The sequence below is a fragment of the Stigmatopora nigra genome, chromosome 3 (assembly GCF_051989575.1).
Source record: "Stigmatopora nigra isolate UIUO_SnigA chromosome 3, RoL_Snig_1.1, whole genome shotgun sequence".
In the NCBI taxonomy this organism is placed as follows: domain Eukaryota; kingdom Metazoa; phylum Chordata; class Actinopteri; order Syngnathiformes; family Syngnathidae; genus Stigmatopora; species Stigmatopora nigra.
In genome coordinates this window covers 3589095-3603407 of record NC_135510.1, presented here as the reverse complement: position 1 = coordinate 3603407, position 14313 = coordinate 3589095, and the positions used below count along the sequence as shown (strand labels likewise).

The 14313-nt window shown below is 41.0% G+C and overlaps 1 long non-coding RNA gene across 2 annotated transcripts in view; it reads left to right on the top strand.

Annotated features, from left to right (window-relative positions):
- LOC144194843 (uncharacterized) overlaps positions 1–14313 on the top strand; it is a 129471-nt gene that overhangs the window by 52812 nt on the left and 62346 nt on the right. For both annotated transcript variants that reach the window (XR_013326001.1, XR_013326002.1), the window contains exon 3: positions 8220–8306. This is a non-coding gene — a long non-coding RNA (uncharacterized LOC144194843). The remainder of the gene's footprint in view (positions 1–8219; positions 8307–14313) is intronic.

The window sequence follows — 14313 nt, the reverse complement described above, 5'->3', positions numbered from 1 at the left end:
CACAGCAGTATACAGATTATTGAAGTCTGGGTATTCCCAATACTTTCCATGCCACTGAATATATAGGACATATTTTATACAATAATCATGGAGTATAATGTAAAAAAATAGGTTGGAATAACCTATGTGAAGTTATTTACATGCAATTTAGGCATTTGTGTTCTGTCCATGTAAACACAGCCATATTGGATATATGTCACTTGGACATGGAAATAGACAGTCAATACCGGCCTTAAATTTGAAGTGGCCCGCAGTATAAATCCAGCCTCATTTGCCATAACATTTCCTCCTCCTCTTCAGTCACAGTGAAGTTGAAGATCCCATTTCTTGCCACCATCCGTGTCAGGATAATCATGTAATCATTTACATTTGCCAGAAAGGAGTATGGAGATGAGACAGAGAGCCAACAGGAGACTTGACATGCACACACACAAATGCACAAGTACACGTACACAAATGCACGATGACAAATTCAACCAAACACAATCAGAAACATCCCTCTCCACAGTGTCACAGGACAGTTTAAAGTCACGTCACCCTTTTCGATCAAGAGGCCGTCGTCCCGTCGTTGTTGTTGTCCTTGCAAATGAAAGACTGGGGCAAAACGAATGAACAAAACAAATGCACTAATGATTGTTTAGACAGCGGAAACATGAGGCAATTTTGGCTGATTATCACGACAATGTCTGCCAATGACGCTATTGTTAGTGTACTGGCCCAAGCTTGGGGGGAGAGGAGAAAAAAAAACAGACTGATTGAGAACAAAGCGAGGACAGCTGAACCCTTCATCTTTTATTCATTACATAAATGACATTTTAACAAGAGAAAATTCCTCATTATTGCTTCATTGTACTGTATTAGATCTCTGTCCTACAGATTGATTGAGTGATGGCGCTTTTATGAATATCAATATGTTTAGACAGAAGGGCTAGTGAAAACCTCAGCCAAGGTCAAAGATGTATGTTATGACAACAGCCAGAGTGATAACACAAGCAATCAGGTCAATAGACGGAGATACGACAAGAAAAATAGTCTTTGTACTTTGTGTTCTGATGTGTATCTTTTTAATTGCACAGGAAAGAATAACACAATGTATCACACTACATACCAACAGTGTTAATTCAATAATGTAACACTAAGTAACAAACACCATTCATTCCCAGGAAAATGAAATAGTCCAGTTGCAATTTTTGGCAAAATCCAAAGGGGTCTGCTAACCGATGGACGATCTAACGCTAATGCTTTCCAGAAAATGCCGATCTTTCCATGTCACCATCATCACGGTAGCCATTCGTCACATACGCTTAGTTTTCTAACCCAGTCTAACATCTGTCTCATTATCTCTATCTCACCTGCTACTTTCTTTTCATCCGTCATAATTTTTTTTCCTCCACATTATCTCTTCAAGGTTTTCTACTTTTCTTTCTACTGTAAACATTGACAACGAGAGCGACACTGCCATCTACTGCAGTGGATGTGCAATTATACTTTACCGTAGTATGGTGATATAAAATAAAATAAATGAAACCACACAAATTAAGTATATACAGTAGTCAGGGTTGAAAATTGCTCAAACCATGAACACATTTAAATGCAATGTTGAATTTAATAGCACCTACTGTTTTTTGTTTTCATCCCGAAACGTATTTCAAAATTTCTATTCATCGCAGTATTTTCTCTAATGCACCAGTGCATTTGCATTTACATTTTTGTCTGAGAAATCTATGTGTCAGTCACCCGCGAGGCGGGTACCGCCTGACAAGTGAGAATACTTTATTCAAATTGGTCTGGGGTGGCCGAGAGCAGACGATGGTAAACGTCTGAATGCCAAATGAGGTATTTATGAAAAACTGAGCCACGTTGTCCTCCATCCAAAAGAAGCATTACGCTCGCACGAGGCGAAGAAAGTGGAAATGTTGACCTTTTACGCCCGGGAGTATGGGCACACATACACACACAGCTCACCATCTCAGCTCTGGGGATGTTATCTCAAATAATTACCGTCGGCCTCCCTTGTCCCTAGTGGCTGCTGCTTGTGAGTGGGTACCAAACAACAGCGGGTCGTCGCGGACAGGCTCCATGCTGGAGGAAGTGAGTGTTAGCAGAGTGGAAGATCTAAAACCGGCCTCCTATGGCCCTGGCAACAGCTCTTAATTAACCACCCAGGTATTCTTGAGCCGCATAGCCCGCTGCCCGGCCAGCCATATGGCTGGAGTAGCGCCATGGTCCTAATTGCCAGGGGAAGCCCTCCATCAAAAAAAAAAAAAAAAAAACTCAGCCAACGTAAAGCTTGTGTAAATTATTTTTAATGGTTCCCTTCTGGCAGAGGAGCATGTTTGTCACTTAGAAAAAATGGCCAGAGCGAGTTTATTCGCCCTTGACCCGTCTATTTTTTCTGCGTACCTGCGTGATGGTATGACCGCTCTTAACTGAGTCTCGACTGTCTCACACATACAAAGATGCGCCAGAGTCATTTGCTCTGTCAGCCAGCAACTGCCCTCGCCTCTTATGCAATGGAAGAGTAATTATAATGCTAAATTTTCTCATCAATATTGCACTTAATTATTGGTCACAGTATTACTGTGTATCTTAACACCTCGCCAGTAAGTGTAACCTAAAGAAGCTTAAATGCCTTTTTTCATATTTGGCAAGGATCGCTACAGGGCATTTTTATACCAACAACTTAGTCTTTTAGATGTGTCTTTTATATATGTTTTATTAAACATGTATGTTTACGAATAGAACAGAAACTGTCGGACGAGTAAAGACAATCCAGGACTCTTTAAGGACTGTCCTTAAAAGCTTTTCCTTCCACCTGACCTACCTTTGCTCCCTTTTGGTACTTCACATTTATTTCCCACTCAGTCTGCTTTGCCAATTGTCCCAGGTGAGATCCATGGGGGATAAACTCATTGCAGTTTTCCGCTTATGTTATTTTTGACCGTCCTTCTTGTACAAGGATGTTGCTGCAGAGAAGATGAAGGTGCCGACAAACAAACAACATCCTTTAGCCCCTCCTCACCGTCATCTTCTACCTCCCTGTCCAACATACAATATGTCAGGAACAAGGGACATTTCCATGTGCCCTCCCACCACCTCCTGCTGCACTCAAGCCAGGCCATCGCTGATTTTTTTTTATAAGGAAGGGAGGTAGCAATCTGGTCAGAGCGACCTCACATCTGCCCTGCTAACGAGGAGGCTGGCGTCTTCCCAATTCCCCTTCCCTGTAAACTGTCCTGTATATCCACATGGGTCACGTATACTACAGGTCAGCCAGCAAAACCCAAGGAAAGCACAATGAGGCACGGACACCAACATGCATACACTGTTCGGTGATTTTCCCACAAATGTTTGGATATTTAATCATTCGACCAGACAAGGTGGGCTGGCACACAAATCAGGAAGGTCGTAACCCACCAAAAGACACAACCCTCGACCTCAGAATTGTAAGGCAAATGTGCTTATCCACCCATCGCCATACCGCCAGTCAATGTATCATGTATCTGTAAAATTGCTCTTAAAATTACCTTGACATGCAGCACTCGTAACTGCAGTTTGAAGATAAATCAGTTTTAAAGTCCTATAATGCCCTTCCCAGTGGCTTTTATTCAGAGAATGCAAATACTTCTCTAAACGCACATGCACATAACTGTCTTCCCCAAATATGGACCATAAACCTTAGGATAACTCCCAAACTTAAAACCCCAGCTGCTCCTTAGTCCAAACTCTGCCTTAATGACTTGGTTGATGCTTTGTACCGCACACGGTGCACTTGAGTGGAAATGAAAGCATAATTGCCGCCATAGATCCAACACACAGTGAAAATAATATGCACACGCCTTCATGCATTTAACCACACTATCAGCCCCCTTCTTTGTCTCTTGACGACATTAGAGTCATTACGGCGCTATATTTTAATGTTGTTTTCCCCCAAAACTTTGCGTAGGCAAGTCACGCTATCGGGCGTAAGTGTCGCCAAACAGCCCCCCGTGCATTGACTTGATCTGCTGCCAGTTTTAATGTACCTACTCTGTGAAACAGCTCCAAATCTCCTGATTGGCGGTTACTGCATCTTAGGCCAAATGAGACGGCGTCACAGGCGGCTCGTTTCTGCTTTTAATGAGCCTCACGTAGCGAGACAGGGGATGAGATATCGGCCAACACGGGCTAATCTGAAATGCCCTAAAACAGCAGGACCATGAATTAAGCAAAAGACATGCATGTCTGAAACAGTAAACACTTTGTAAAGCTGCCTTTTGTGCTGTCACTTTGACTTTCAGTTAAAGCACATTAAGGTTGCATGGACATAACAAAAAAGTGAGATATAGTAACAGTATAATATCTTCCACTGAATTTATCATGACAAAATTACTTTAGTAATTATTTGAATTTCTTTCACCTTTGGTTCGTAGATCAGCAACATCCAAATTATTATTTTTTTTTTTATCAATGTCATCAGAATTAATTTGTCATATTTTATCAGTTCCACACCTTTAAACCCGGCCACTTCAAGTATTACAGTGTGCAATGGTTCACGTATATTACTTTCAATGACGATAGTCACATCAGAGTGCTGGAGGATGTTATTAAGTTCTGTTTTGTAGAAAATGTACAGTAGTTTCTATTCGGGGTTCCATTACTTGGATCATATCTGGGCTGAGATGACTTTATACAATCCTTTATACTGCCAAGCTATACAAAAGAAGACACACCTACAGTATAACTCATCTAGTAGAAGCAAATGAATTCCTTCAGATGTGATTCACTTCAACTAAAGCCCTTTAAAGAGCAACTTTCTCCCATAGGCCGAGTCTTTGTCCCATCGCTCATCTGCTTGTCATGCCGATTTAGTCAAGCTATATGATGCTTGCAGGTGCTCAGGGGGGCGCTATTCTTAGACCAGACAATAGAGCGAGAACCACCGCTACCTCAGGTTTGTGTCATATGAAATTAGATTAACAGTTTCAGATGGACAGACCCAGGGTTCATATGGTGATGAATTGCAGCAGCACATTAAAAATGTACTTTGAACAATATATATATATATTAGTTTCAACAACTTGATTGCAAATTGGCTGAATCTTAATCATTAATAAATTTGTCTTGTATTTTGAAATATTTCCAGCTATCAAATGTCGTCTAATAAGTGGGTGTTCTGTAATTTCAGGTGAGAGGTGCTGTATGCACCAGACCAGGGGTGGCCAAGTCTGGTCCTCGAGATCCATTCTGTTTTCCATGCCTCCCTCCACCAACACACCTGATTCAAATAATCTGGATCGGTATCAATCTTCTGGAGAGCTTGCTGATGAGTTGATCATTTGATTCAGGTGTGGTAGATAAGAGAGATATGGAAAACAGACTGAATAGGGGTTCTCGAGGACCGGACTTGGCCACCCCTGCACTAGACTGTCTCCCAGTCTAACTTTAAGGCGACTATGCTAGCCAATTACCACCATGAGACAATTTGTCATGATAAGGTGTGCAATTAGTGCAGTTAAAGTGTACAAAATATAAAAACCTACTATTCATTCACCACTTTGTACATAATGCTAATGGGATGATTCGTAAATCTGTTCAACCAAGAAAAACACAAGTAAACAGCATCCACACTTTAAAGACTTCTGAAATACATCTTGGAGTCTAAAAAACTTAATTTCAAAACAACAACAGCAAAAGTGATATGATATGTTTTGAAAGGACGGCGTTTCAACTCAACAAACTGCGACGTATTTTGACGCTGACTTGGTGCCAAAGCAAGCCGTGATCACACAGACAACAAGAGAATGGCCGTGTAAACATTTCAGCACAAAAGAAACGGTGAAAACTGACAATGGGTTTGCAGTGACGGCTGATGGACGCTTTGAAACACAGTCGGCGAATACTGTCACGTGTCAACGACTTTCTCTGATATTTTTTTTTTTTTTTTGCTAACAGGCTTATTTGGAGTTATTCCGTCTGTCTCATGGCATGATAAAAATTGTTTTTCTTGGGCACTTACTAGTGGCAAAATAAGCTTATTTTCAAAGTTGCACGTTTTAATATCAGACGCTCTTTTTTTCTCGGATCTATGCGCAGCGGTGTGATCTATGGCTCGGTTAAATTATGGTGCCATTTGGCGGCGCCGAGGGGGGAAATTCATTACCGCTCAGGGTTGTTTCCTCCCAAAACAAAAACATTTCATTGTGACGGAAATGCCAAATTAATATTGGCTTTGCACAAAGCCGATTTTATTTGCTAAAAGAACTGGCACTTTCTCCCCCCCTGCTTCATCCACTGCATGAAAGATTGAACGTGAGAGCTGAGTAAAATGACTTCCATGCCTGCACACACACACACATCTAATTTCACTCTCCTTGTTTCTTTGCCTTTGTCACAGCCACAAACACACAATGCGACACGCATACGCCACTCGCATTGTTGAAGCATTTCATCCTTCCTTTCACCAAAAGGCCTTTGTTTCTCAATGATGCCTCGCCATCAAAGGCGCCTCTAGTCTCACTGTTGACTCTGGATGAGGCTTTTTGACGTCACCACATTTAACTGTGTCAAAGTCTGCACATCAAGGGTGTGCTTAGTTTGTTTGATGAGCAAATGGTGTGAGGATTATAATGAATAAAAGTCCGATGTGTCTTCAGTAAAGATGCCGTCAAATTCGGATCATTGGACAATAAGGAAATGTTTACTCAACATCATTTTTAGCCACACATGGATGAAACCTACTTGCTATTTTGTATAAAATGTAAACCTATGAAAATGTTTTTTTTTATCTTAAGTAATTACCATGTTAGTGTGTACACTCAAAACCATCTGTAAAAAAACTAAAATAGCTATAATTATGTATGGCAATAGCACAACAACCGCCTCCACTCCCTCTATCTTGTCCTGGTGTTTTCATCCTGTCTTAACAGGTTTAGATATGCATAGGCAATTCCAAACACAGATACTGTATTACTGCCAAGTTCACAGATGCTGACCTGTCTTATTTATTAATCTAACGGTGTCGCACAGCATTTCTAGTCCGCAAAAATGCAACTAGGTAAGGTTATGTTGCCTCACAATTCTGTTGTGTAGTACTATGGAATACACAACTAGGCTGTCACTGTGGTATTTAATCAGAGCACAAAAGTCCAATACTAGACCTGATATAGATCCAAATGTAATGCTGCATTCCAGAAAATTGGGAAGTTGGACATTATTCAGGCCTAAAAAGTACTTTTGAATCCTGTTCAACTTGAGTAAAATCAATGTTCCACACCACAGCCTTATCCTCCGAGTCTGCTTGTGGTTCTCGCTTGCATCGTTAATCTGTTTTGCCTTCGGATCTGGGTTTTCATATATATGATTTATTAAGATTCCTCAACATCAAGTATTTGTTTATGGTGAAAACATAAAAACAATCAGGATTTTGCAGTGCGAAGGATAGCGTTGATCACAGCTATTTATTTCCCCGTAAAGACTATGCAAAGTCATCCCAAATGAATGTGAAGAAGGTCAGGGACATGAGCAAGGAGAGGAGAAATGGAGGCTTATGCTCACGATGGCTTGAATAGCTTATGAAGAGCCATTAAAAGTTTTATAAAAACATGAATCAGGCTTTAACTAGAAGTGAAATATGCTCCTTGTTTTCCCATTGCTGACTGACCAAATGTGGAATACACATGTCCATAGAATGCTATGAAACCTTTTCAATTGGGATGAAGTCAGATTTTTTTTACGAAGTTATTTAATCTGTTGCATTCATTTAAAAAGAAAGACACTTCCTTGAATTCAGTTATAAATTACGATCAACAAGTAGTCCAAGCAGATTGGCCAGGAAAAAGTCACCCCGGGAAATATGCAGCATGTTAACGTGCTGAGCATTTACTACCTTTCTTTGACAGAATATTAAATGTCCACTTTTTGTTCACCAAATTGCCTCTTGCACCAAAAAAATCTACGAGGACAAACCTTTGTTGGACTGTAGTCCTCTCATAATACACTAAAGTCATTGAAAAAAAATGTCTTTATGGAATTAATATCATTAAATGACCAAAAAAAAAAAAAAACAAGGATCATCACCAAAAGCTGTAAATCCAGGTTGGAACATTATATATCACCACTAGTCATTTCTAAGCTAAAAGAAGCCCAAAATGACTCTCTTAGTAACGACATTTGTTATATGAGTGTGGAACATTTTGATTTTTATTTACTATCTCACCAACATAAAGATGTTGTCATAGGTTGACGTGAAGACAGCTCAATCAAAGGACGCCATTAAAGCAGACATGATTGATGACGGGACGCCAACACAAAGAAGTTCTTGAAAGGTACAGTGATTCATTTACTCTGCTGCCACCACATATTTCATGTCTGTTGACCTTACTCACACTGCAACAATCTTTTTGATTTTCACATGTCCATTATTTCTATTTCATTTCATTAATTCAGTCTTTATACTTAAAGCAAGTCTGTGGCAAACGCACACAAGACATTCCCCTTGAAGAACCAGTGAGCCAGACATCATATATATATTTGCATACATTTAATCCCCCACTAACACCCAAACACATATGTTATGCACACAAACACACACACACAGAAACACACACTCACAGACGGCATGTGTGAGTGCACAAACAATTTCAGAGGTGCCCCCGACTCCATATGCCCAGACATAATATTGCATATAGCCTTCAAACTGCAATGTTTGGGTCAAGCGGACTTGCACTCCTAAGTAATTTATAGTGCACTTTTACTCCGAGGTATTGCTCAATCTGATTATCATTAGATGTTTGCATATTTAACAACAGTTTTTAATTAGAAGGTGTTTTATTATTCATGCACATAATTTGAGGCAAGCTCAGGCTGCCGAGGAAGGAAACAGACAAGGTGAGGAAAGCCTTACGACGCCGATTTGATCCTTTTTTTGTGGTTGCTTGTTTGCTTGTAATTGATTCCAAGTTGTAGTCCTGTAATGGCTCTTTTAATTTAGCTAATAGTTATCATGTCGGGTACCTTTAGAAATTTGCTCACTTCCCAGCTATGGGAGTTGTTTCCCAGTGCTCAAGCTTTAAGAAGAACTGTGCTTTGGCTTACGTTATTGTAGTGTGTGAGTGTGTGTGTATGTTTTAACTGCAGCTCTTGATTTATTATTAAAATTGGAAACGGACTCTTGGGACAACATCTAAATATGTGCTTTCATTTGCCGAATAAACCGAGCGTTGTTTTCATCTATGCTCATGATTGTTAATGGTGCCGTTGATGAGAGGGGTGTGTGGGTGTGTGTGTATGTTTGTGTGTTTGTGTGTTTACTCTCACTCTCTTTATCGGCACACACCCGTCATTACTCTGGCCAAATAGCCCAAGCTGCTGATTTTGTTTTAGGTTTTCAATTAGTCATTTGTCTAAGCACATCTGTTACTGGCAAAGGCCCAGAATCTGGGCAACCCGCGTGGGTTGGCGCAATTCTCTAGCAGCCTGGTCTTTTGTGAGGTCCTATGGCGGCGTCAAGCACTTCAGAGCTCCTCAGAGGTGTGTCCTTGGATCCTCTCATATTTTACAGCCAAATCCACAGAGAAAAAGTGTTTTGAAAGAATAAATAAATAAAATAAGACAGCCACCATACCCCAGTTCTCCTTCCTAGACTGCGGAGACTTGTGCATTTGACACAGCCTCTGGAGATTTAAAGTTCACACCCTGCCACTGATTATTTCTCCTTATAAATCTCCTCTTATATCTTATTTGTGTTTAATAATTTATGTACCACAATCTGCTTATTCCCTCCCTCCAACACAATTCCCCAAAAAATGATGAATATACAATGCACCATTCTTTGAGGGGTTCTATTAAAATTTGCACCATACCAGTAAACTGCCTATTTTCTGAGTGAAGTAGATGTGCCATTTAACTTTCTTCATTTTCACCCACACCACAATGTGTTTTGCATATTTTTAGCATATCACACAGTGTTTATTTACGGAACCATTCCTTTCAGCTATGATGGATATCATTAATACACTCCAATGTACATTTATTATTGAGACTCTGTGCAAAGCATTATTATAAAGCAACATAATGTGTTCTTTATGGTATTCTGTTTACAAATAAAATGGCCCATTGTCATTTTAGGCAATACCGCTTGTTAGCGTACCCTTAGACTACCTAGATGACAAGGATTAGAAACAAGAAAAAGCCAAATTCCACAACCTTAATTTTACCCATAGATCATTGCAGTTGTATTTTTTATCTAGCTCTTATCCTCACAAGGGTTACAGGCATCCTGGAGCCTACCCCAGCCAATTATGGGCAGTAGGAGGGGGACTATGAATTGGCTGCTAGCCAATCTCAGGGCACAAAGACACGAACAACCAATTGTGCAAAGAAACCTGAGTATCTGGCGAAAACCCACATTGGCACAGGGAGAACATGCAAACTCCCCACAGTAAAGTCGGGCCCGGGATTGAACCCTGAATCTCTGAACAGTCAGTCCTACGTGCTTACCACTCCTACCTTCACTGTACCAATCTAAGGATAGAAAAAAAATGCATCGAAAGTTGAACACGAAGGATAAATTAAAAACATATTTATCAAGTAAAACCATGCATCCAAATCGAGCTTACGGTTTTGACATATTTGTATGGTGAGTTTTCGAAAATGACAGAGGGGTTAGATTTATACATGTCTTCATACGTCAGCAGAAACACAGTTTGACTGTGGTCAGCGGTTTTCTGAAGGAGCGTGCACGTCCGACGCCTCAATCATATTAAATCTCAGTCTATTTTTGGGGTGGGCGACATCATGGGCGTCCCGTCCCGGCCCCGCAGAGCTGCATCCCTGATTGTCGAGAGTTCAGGGAGGGTTCAGTCGGCAGCACCATTGGGTCTGACTGATCCAAGAGGGACTCCCACTGGGCTTTAATAAAACATTTTGCTCATTGTGGAAAGTAATGACCAACAATGTAAACTTGTGACTCGACAACAGATGTTGGCATGCTTAGTGGAAACAAGGTGCTGTAAAATTAATTTCACTTGAATTATTTACTGCATGCATTACGTGCTTGAGGAAGTAGGTGGGGGCGACGGGGCGGGTTTGGTTGGCAACAACAACAGAATTGTATTCAATTAGAGGTGAACTAGTGGGATGAAGGGGTGGGAGTAGTGGTGGGGGATATGGCAACGAGAACGATTGCATGTGTTCACTCTTGAAATTCCAAAATGGTAATCAGAGCCGCCACTACTGACATCACCCCTGTAATTCATCTTTAATAGGATTTATTATTTCATAGTGTCACTTCAAAGGTTGTGTTTGTGTAAACTTGCCCAGAATGTTTCTCCACAGTAGAATTAAGCCAAATGAAAATCTGGAGATCTAGAGTTGGGGGGGTTATTTTTTTGTTGTGCTAAATTGATTGAAGTCATTAGACATTGACTAATTTAATATGCAGTGCATAGTGTTTCGGATCTAAGTATGCTAGGCTTTTTTGATTCAAAAAATTTCCACAGAAATTTGATCACTATTGATCTGTGAACATAGTAAATGTGAACAAGCGGTTGAGTTGTCAATTCCCTTTGTCCATGAATGATTTCCAAGTGGGCTGTCGCTGTTGTATCCGTTGGCAGTTAGCAGTGTGACGCCCTCACAGAGGTACAAACCTGGATTTCCTTCATTGCCCTTAGGCTGCAGCCAAACAGCACGTAACTGTTGTTGTACTGCCGCGTTGTGGAAAAATAACAGTGGGAGCTATTTATACTACGATGTCTCCTCATAGCCATTGCCCCCCTGCAGGTTATTCAACTGCATGTTTGTTTTCTTTTTGTTGCTTGTGCAAAGGTTGTCTTTGTTTGCAATGGTTCTGCGGGATAGTTCAGCTGAGTGTGAAGTGCTGGGATACAGGAAGTCAGCTTACTCTTTCACCCGAGCCTTGTGATAAATGAAGACACTTAACAATAGTGTATCCTGCAACCTGGAGCCTCAGCTGCTGACATCGACTTGTCCACATCTTTACGCATCCTCTCCTTTCCGCAAAGGTTGCCTTATCAGCTTTACCAATGTACATATCTGAATCCCCTGTATGCTGGGCCTCTGAGGTTTCACATGATGCATTCTGGGATTTGATCCATTACCGAGTTGTTTCTGCATCTGATTTTAGTGCTGTGTTTTGGCCCAAGACCACATTTGGAAAGTCTTACTCTGGTCTTAGACTTTAGGTTCAGTCCTAGTCTTGACTTCTACCAATCTTGGTCTTTGACTCTTGGAACTTGTGAACTTGTGGAAACCACACTTCCATCATGCAACCATCTTCTCATTTAAAGCTTGCTAAATTGAGGTCTCTCCTGACACATAGCATTGCGGCTCAAACCCTTGTTTTGTTTTAATTTTAGAGGCATATATTACACATTTCTCCTGGTGGCCTTCTCCTTTATTTCTTATGCAGTTAAATTTGTTACACACATGTCCTTCTACATTCTACAAAGTGTCACTACTTTAGAATCAGCAAAATGGATACAATATTACTGTAAATTATGCCTTGTGTGCAACTGAAGTCATTTAAAGTTCACAGTTCAAATTGAGTGAGAAAGAGGCAAAGCCTTAAAGCAAGCCATACACAAAACACAACCAGCTGTGGCAGTAGAGAGATGAGTGCTGCATCAGCACTACAGACACATAAACCACCCATCTATACACACACATGCACACAAAGAACCCATTACCCCATTAGCCAAGCAGTCTGAAGTTTCACTCACACTTATGTATTATTACTAAAAATCCGACAAAAGGTTTTGCACGTTTGTCTTTGGGATCCGCATTTCACCGCAACATCCGTCTGTCAGCACACTGTCTCCGTGATCCTTGGAGTCATGAGTATGACTCATTCTAGCACAATGCCACATGTTCCCGGCACAACTTGATCCAAACCGGCTTTATGCATTATTTGTCAGCCCTTTAAATGTTAAAAAAAAAGACTGAAAAGTGAAGCTTGTCAGCTTATTTGCGGTCTGCCACAAATGTCGCAAGCACATTGCTTCCTCGTCCCCACATGGCAACACACTCGACCAATGTGGCCGCTTACGGGTATCATATTCACATGTTGAAATATCTGACTAGTCTAAATCGCATTATTTCAATATCTGGTCATTGAGTGACTGACTATAACAAAAAAAAATGTAACAGAGGAAATACAGTGGACTTCTCCCTTATGGTAAATGGTAGGGCCAGGCAAGACTCAAATATATATAAGGTTTGATGAAAATCCATCACAAAATTTACTCGAGGTCCCCATCAACATGTTTGTTAAAGTCATTGTCAATGTTATGTCAGTGTAATGTAGTTTTTTGAAGGGTTATCTGTTTGTAATTGCGTAAAGTTTCAATGATGAGCATATGGCATACTGAATATTAGCGGCCTAGCCTGCGCTTTTGTGTCAATCATTGGTGCTGTTACTTTTTGAATTAATTTCATCGTTAGTTGTTGTTATGCTGTGGTAGTTTTTAACATCTTTACTGACTTACGGATGTCCAAGTCTATTCAATATAGTGAAAGTAACCTGTACACCATAAATGTAGGCAGAAGCGCTAATATTTATTTTTTGTGCTTTAAAGCGAACTCATTAATTCTTCTAATCTGCATGAGGATCAGAACAATTTGCCTTCACACAGCTCGGGACAGCCTTGCCTATTCAGAACACATTACACAAAGTGTGACACTGTCACGCTGGCAGATGTTCTCTCCATTCCCAACCTATTTCCTTGTCACTAAACCACCAAAGCGCCCCCTTCGCTCCCTTCACTCGTCTTCCCTCCCCACGACGGCGCACAAACACACGGCGAAAGACAAAGAGAAACAAGATGAATTATAATACCAAGTGGGGTCCCAGCGGTATTGGGGGGTGTTTGGGGGGATGTTTTTTTGTTCTGCTTGGAAATATTTCTCACTTTTTTAGCGGAGCACGCTCTGCTCCCACATGTATTGTCTGGCTGTGATCATGTGTCAGAGCGGTACAAGTGGGATGCGGGGCCGGGTGCCCGGCAGGCTTGTCTGAAGCAGACGGCTTGTTTGCGTGTACTTAACAGCTCTTCACAACTGTGTTCTCTCCAAATGTAACAGGAGAAGACCTCATCCATCAGAACGTCGCATTCCCCCGTACTCCGCCCATACCCCAACACTCCTGCTTTTTTACTCCTCTTATATACCCCCTGCTTGCCTACCCTCCATTTTTTCCTGCAAGTGCCTCCATTGCGCAAATGTCAGCAAACAGGCGAGAGGTCGCGTCGGAGGTCAACCTCTGAATGGCAGCGTAAGGCCGCCTTTTTTGTCTTTTCAAGTGGGTGTGCATTT